The sequence below is a fragment of the Diadema antillarum genome, unplaced genomic scaffold (genome assembly GCF_040938485.1).
Source record: "Diadema antillarum isolate AM-2024a unplaced genomic scaffold, OU_Dant_1.0 seq00000546_RagTag, whole genome shotgun sequence".
Classification (NCBI taxonomy): Eukaryota; Metazoa; Echinodermata; class Echinoidea; order Diadematoida; family Diadematidae; genus Diadema; species Diadema antillarum.
The window spans coordinates 1409632-1417500 of record NW_027271492.1 but is presented as its reverse complement, the minus strand read 5'-3'; positions in this window follow the sequence as shown (position 1 = coordinate 1417500).

The window sequence follows — 7869 nt, the reverse complement described above, 5'->3', positions numbered from 1 at the left end:
GCCCTTGAGCATAATTTCGCTTCCTCAAGAAGAACTCAACTTGGTGGTTTTACAGCCTCTTAGTTTTATCATTTCTAGCAATGACAATCATGACAATGATAACGACTTATTGCAGTGTGTGGTTGCTGCAATATTTATCTTCGTGTGATATTTTGTCTTCACAAAACTACGATGATTTGATACAAATGATGTTATATCTCACTCTTTTATCGATATTTTTTAATATTGGAAAAAAAAAACTGTTGTGTAGAGATACGGTTCACGGAAACTTGTTCGGCAAAGACCGCTGTCAATTTGAGTGGTTGTGACTAATTACCTGAGATTTTACAAAAAAATGGAAAGTTTGCAATTCCACAAGGTTCCTACTTTATATACGAGTTCGATGCCCCCCCCCCCCCCCATTCGTGTCATCTGGTTTTACTACGTTCATTACAGCTATACAGTGAGTATTATTATATACGCATCGTTTTCTTTGTCAGCTTACTATACTGGTGCTAAGAAACCGTAAAAACACACAAAAACAAAACAAAACAAAACAAAACAGCATGGGTGTGTTCCACTATCGCGCCACCAAACGTAGATGGCGTCCGTCATAATCACTGCAAGTCAACCAAGGAAGTATCTTTGTCCAGCACAGCTGCTTGATATTGGATCCTATATAGGGCCTACCCCTTTCCTTTTCCGTATGCTGAAATGAATATCAACATTATGTTCAACCGATTTGTACAACTCTGTATTCAAGTTTAGATCTATCAATCATTGGTTAACTGTGTCAGTTTGTTGTCATTTATCACAATATTTTGAAAAGGAGCTGGAGGCTTACGTCAATCGCAATCCTTGACACCTTGGTGCCAAACAGTAAAGAGGTGCAAGACGTGAAGTCCCTCCTGCACTTGCTTGGATGGTTTTGGAAAGAATTGTCGCTAGCTATCTGCTAGCCATCAGTCACTGGATGTGAGATATGATATGGCATTAGATTGTGTTCCATGAAGAGTGCATATATGGATCGTAAGGCCTTTTTAAACCCTACAACTAAAGTGAAAACCTAACCGTGAGTTTTAGTTGACTTTTCTTATACTAGAGCAAAGAAAAACAAGCACCCAAATTTCCAGAAAATCTTGCAAAAAAAAAAAACGCTGAGCAAAATAGCAACTGTAGAACATTAAAATGCCTACGCGAAAGAGTGATGTTGGTCACACCAACTAGCGTAAATCAGACGAGATGATGATAAAATTCCATTACAACTTCATGTGTCCAAGCGAATAGGAGGAAATGCCAATTTTATGTAATCGCATAGTCATTATGTGACTGTCCAAGAAAACGTTCAAATTTTGAAATGTAAGTAATTCTCTATCGTCTATCTGATTTTAATGAAACTTTGGCAAAAGAGAACAAGTTTAATGTTCTAATCTTCGGATTCTGTATCCAATAAAAAACGGTAACTTTTCAGTGGATTTTCACTTCAGCAAATCTATGATTTAATGAGTATAGAGCTTAGACTTGTACAGAATCACTGTGCCTTTCAAAATGGTTTTGTGTAATTCAAATCTGAATATGAAACTGAAAAGCATGTTCCTACCACATGAGCATTGATTGACAATGTCTAGATTTTTCTTTATCATTTTGCTTTCATTTTGTAAAGACCTTATATCTCCTTTAATGGGTTTAATTTATCCATTGTTCCTATATTAGCTTTGATATTCAATCAACCAAGGACGTATAGCCAGTGTAATAAGATTTTTTTTAATGTGTGTTTGTAAATAAGAGTTTGCATGAAAATAAAATCACAGACTGTGTAAATGGGCGTTCAGTGTATGAACACGTGTTTTAGTTACGTTGCGGCTACAGCATTATTACTTTTCGTGTGCAGCAACAACAAATACCAAGCATTATACAGTTTACTAAATCACAACGATGGGATATCGTAATCACGTAAAAAAGTATAACCCTATCTCTCTCTCTCTCTCTCCCTCTCTCTCTCTGATATATAATTATATATATATATATATATATATATATATATACATACAGTGTATATGTATACGTTATTATGTTTGTATAAGTAATCATAATAGTACATAAATATATACTATGTATAATTCATATATATATATATATATATATATGTATATATATATATATATATATGGGAGAGTGTGAAAGGTGTGTTTTCAGTTGTTAAACCCCTGGGCTGTCGCATCTTAGTAGTGTGTAGGTGAGAGTAAGGATGAGACGATAGACGTAGCTTGAATCCTCACAGTTTGATTTTTATTCTCAAGCTTTCGGGCCCTGCCCTTTATCAAGACTGAATGAGGATCAAAGAAATCGGACAAAACAGTGATGATGATACAATATCTATATCATGTTCTGTATCCATCATCATTGTTTTGTCCGATATCTTTGATCCTCAGTCTTGATAAAGGGCAGGGCCCGAAAGCTCGAGAGAATAAAAATCAAACTGTGAGGATTCAAGCTATATACGTCTATCGTCTCACCCTTACTCTCACCTATATAATATATATATATATATATATATATATATATATATATATATATATATATATATATATATGTGTGTGTGTGTGTGTGTGTGTGTGTGTGTGTGTGTGTGTGTGTGTATGTGTGTGTGTGTGTGTCTGTGTCTGTGTGTGTGTGTGTGTGTGTGTGTGTGTGTGTGTGTGTGTGTGTGTGTGTGTGTATGTGCACATATCAGGGCTCAACACTAACTTCTTTTCTTTGAGATATGTATGGTGGCCCGAAATGAAAGCAAATACAACGATCCATTTCGAATCTTATTTGCCCGATCGGAAAACCGAAATATAACTTTTTTTTTTTTTTTGGAAATTCGATGGTCCGAAATTAACAGTCAGTTGCTCTGGCCAGTATACCGCCGCTAATGTCAGGCCCTGCATAATACAAAAGGAAGAGATTAAATTCAATTCAACTCAATTCATTTATTTTCATACTTCTCATTTATGAGTATTACATCAGAAATAATAGTACAAGTTCTTTTACCTTGTCAACAATGTGCAAAAACAAACAATATATATGGTGATAACACAGCAATTGTAGTGATAACTGGTCGAAATGAAAATGTGGTTGAACAAACAGAAGTATGACGGGACCTACATGAGAGCAAGCTTGTTTGGCTGTAAGCCCCGAGTAAATCGGTGTTTGTGAAAAAGAAACGGGGAACGGATAGAAGATTATAGACCAGGCGATTTAATGGTACCAAATAAGAGAAGCGGGGTATGCCTATGTGTGATTAAAAAAGAAGAAGTGAAAGAAGAAAAAACTTTACTAAAAATGTGAACCATTATTGTGACCGAGCTATCATTCGTTTCCGGAGTAGAACTAAACTGTTGTTGCATTAAAACTATCATATGCATCATCAGCGACCAACAATGCATATTATTAAATACATCATCAGTAACCATGTCAAAAAACCCTGTAGAAGCTCAAGACGCGTTGGTACAGTTTTGTTTGAGATGCAAGTTTTAAACCTTTTGCAAGATAATAAGAAACAACTTATGAAATATCAAAGAGCATTATTCTTAGAAGAATTCAAAGTTTATATAATAAAAATCGATTTTGAAATGGGTGAGATATCCAAAAACAAAGCGGTCCTAATAAAAGGTATAGGTCCCGCCATTATGTTATCATTGAATACCTGAACATAGAAAAGGACGGCCCAAGTCCATGATATGATCATTTGGCTATCGTCTTTGAAAATCCCTTGCAAAAATTAATATAAATACAGATGATTATTGAAATGACTGCTTTACATTTCACTTTGTATTCGACATAACATTCCCATATCTCTTTAAGATCTATAATGATCTCTTTAAGATCTTTAATGTTTATTTTATGTTATAAGTGCTGTCTGGGGCAAATTATTTGTATAGGGCCCCATTTCTCTCTTTCTCTTCTTTCGTTCTTTAAAACAACAACAACAAAACATTCCCATAATTGAAAAATTACATATGATAATTTTTATGATGTTCTCTGGGATGAATTTGGGTCTTTCCTATATTTAGGTACTCAGTCACTGATGATGACACAATTAATCATGCCTACTTTTTCACTGCGATAAAAGTACATGAACACATAACCGGGCAAGAGAAAATGATTACTGAGTATATAAATTGTTTGTTTGTTTGTTTGGTTTATTTCTGCATTTTCTTTCTCCGAATACAATTGCAAATGAAAACAAAATGATACAGATACATACCAATCAATACAAAAAAAAAAATCATTTGCGTAACAACATTCAGTCTGAAGTGGCATAATTATGAATCAAAATAACATATTAAGGCTTACTGTATCTAATAACAAAGGAGAAATCAATACAGGGGACCGTCATCATAAGCAGAGCTTGACGTGGATGAGGCCCTATCTGAATATGTGATACCAATGTAATACAACACCAATTATATATGTACTCATAAAACTCTTAATCTTAATACACAAAACACATTTTGCTACAGAAAAAAAAAAACAGAAAAGAAAAATAGTGACTTGGCGCTTTAGAACAAGAAAAAAAAAACAGCACGCAGCACCATTGACTGCTGCATGGTATAGTAGACAATAAAAGTGTAGGTGTGTGCGAGTGACAGTGCGTCGTGTGTGCAGGTGACAGTGCAAGAGAGAATAAAGGCTGTAGCATGCCTATTTTGGGGGTAAGGTATACGCTTTAATGAATGTATGCAATATCATTATCAAAGAAAGGAAAGGAACGGGAGGGAATGAAAAAAACACTTTGCATGGATCAGGACTTACTGAGACTTCAGAAAAAAAGAAGAAAAAGTACATTGATCAAAAACTACTAACTGGAAACATATTTCAATAATAAATACTTTTTTTAAATGAGCTTTAAAGGAAAACAGTGAAGTACACTGCTTTAATTGATCAGGTAGGTTATTCCAGACATCGGGACCGTAATGTCTAATTGATTTCTGAGCTAAAACAGTTTTGGGGTTTACAAGGTGAAAATCTGTCGAACGGCGAGTTGGATATGTGTGTATATTCGAATTTAAGTGAAAAATATTATGAAATAAAGAGGGAAGTTGATTTGTTGCATACTTGTACATAAATATACCTGTTTGTAAAATGTGGATGTCCTGAAGCTTCAAAGTATGCAAACGATGAAATAAAGGATCTGTATGAGATAAATATGTGGAATTAGTAATAATACGAATAGCACGCTTTTGGAGTAAATACAATGAATTCAGTTTAGTAATACTACAATTTCCCCATACAATATTTGAATACAATATATGAGGCAAAATTAAAGAATTATATAAAATAATCAGGGATCGTTCTGATAAGAGATCTTTCAACTTCCAGAGTACACCAATATTTCTTGATAGGGTCCTTTGTAAACAGGATATATGTTCGTTCCATGTTAAATGAGAATCGATTGTAATGCCTAAAAATCTAATAACCTGTTTCTCGCAAAGAGAAAACCCATCAATTGATATGTTGACATTAAGATCCTGTGAGTAGGGTTTTCTAAAATAAACAAAATTTGTCTTATTAACATTCAAAGATAACTTGTTTGATTTAAACCAATTCAATATATTCAATAATTCAGTGTTCAAACGATTAACAAGTGTCCCTATATCATAATCTGATGTAATAATGGATGTATCATCAGCAAAAAGTATAAAATTCAAAGATGGAGAAGAACCTATAATATCATTTATATAAATGTTAAACAACAGAGGCCCTAAAATGGAGCCTTGAGGTACCCCACATTTAATATCAAGTTTGTGTGATTCATAAGACTGAAAACTAACATACTGTTGACGGTTTTGCAAATAATTTATAAACCAGAGCAGAGCGTGACCTCGTATACCATACGTATTAAGTTTATGTATCAATACTTCATGGTCGATGGTGTCGAATGCTTTCGACAAATCCATGTATATACCTATAACATGCTTTTTATCAGCAAAAGCTTCAATCATTTTATCACACATGTGAGCGATTGCATAGTCAGTAGAATATCCACTTCTAAATCCAAATTGATTGGGTATCAATAAATTATTGGTTTGTAAAAACTGATATAACCTTTTATACACAATTTTTTCAAGAACTTTGGATATACTTGGTAATAATGAAATTGGTCTATAATTACTCATTAATTTAAAGTCATCTTTTTTATGAATGGGAATAACTTTTGCAAGTTTGAATGAGTTCGGAAAAATGCCTGTTGAAAGAGACATATTAAATACGTGAGTTAGGGGGCTTGCAATGTAAAAGATTATTTGTTTCAATAAATGAACACTAAGACCATCATGCCCACTCGATTTAGTTGTTTTCAGATTCTGAACAATATTGATTATTTCATGGTCATTGGTAGGCGTGAGAAATAATGAATTTTCACAAGGATTGGGTAAATAATCAGTAAAATGTGTATTACATGAATTCATATTAGATGCTAAACTAGGACCAATATTTATAAAATAATCATTAAATGAATTGGCAATTGTGGTAAAATCAGTAATTTCCTCATTGTCAATGATGATAGAGTTGGTAGTTTCTTTTACCGTCTTTCCCATAAGAGCATTGACAGTTTTCCACAATGAAAAAAGATTATCCTTATTTTTTTCTATATTAGTTGAATAATACAATTTTCGGGACAATCTTATTACTGATGTTAATTGATTTCTATATTTCCGGTATTTCATAAATGAGTTATTACTTTGATTCTTTATTGCTTGCTTATATAACTTATTACGGGTTGATATAGACCGCATAATACCTTTGGTAATCCAGGGTTGTCTATTTTTCTTTAAAGGTTTCCGTTTAACCAAAGGAATATTTCTCTGATAATAATACAATAATCTGCTGATAAATTTTTCATAAGCAGTATCAGCATTGCTTTCATCAAATACATCGTCCCATTCTTCCTGCGCTAAATCAAATATCAAAGAATTTATATTACTTTCTGTTTCCTTATAATACATTTGAGATTTTTTATTTTCAAAATATTGTTTTATTTTCAGAGAACTATTGTTGATGGTAAAAACAGGTAAATGATCGGATATATCATAATAAAATATACCATTTGTGAATTCTGTGTTTATTACATTTGAAAATATATTATCAATAAGAGTTTTTGATGTACTAGAAATTCTTGTTGGGTTGTTGATATGTGGTTGAAATGAGAAAGTTGCTAATAAACTTAGCAACTGCATTGTATGATTATCAGAATTATTTAAAAGATCAATATCAAAATCTCCCATTATAAAAGTGTCTTTCTTTTCCTGAGAAATAATACTCAGAATTTGATCAAAACTTTCTAAAAAACAATCAATGTTATTTCTTGGGGACCTATATATATTACCTATTATTATATTTTTTGCTTTACTGTTCACAATTTCAACAAAAATATCTTCCGTACCCTCGATATGTAAGTCATGCCTGACTTTTATATCAATGTTATTTCTAATGTAGAAAGCAACCCCACCTCCCTTGCCTAAGTAACGATCAGAACGATACATTCGATAATGCTCTAAATTAAACATTGGTGGTGAATTTGTATTAAGCCAAGTTTCTGATATGCCAATTATACTAAATTGAAAATTTTGTAAAGAGGAAAGAAATGATTCTATGGAATCAAAATTCTTATTTAAACTTCTGGCATTGATGTGAAGAAGACTAAACAAATCCAAAAATGATTGAAATTTATTTTGTTTTATGAGTGCATTAAACTCGGCAGTTGTGTAATAAGTACTTTCGGAGTCATTCAAACTTTGATCATCAAAGATCATACCATGAGGGATCATTGTCGGTGTGGGGGTATGAGTAGAAATTGAAGGGTTGTGGGAAGAGGTTTGAGTGCAAGTGCAGGTGTCTGTGTGT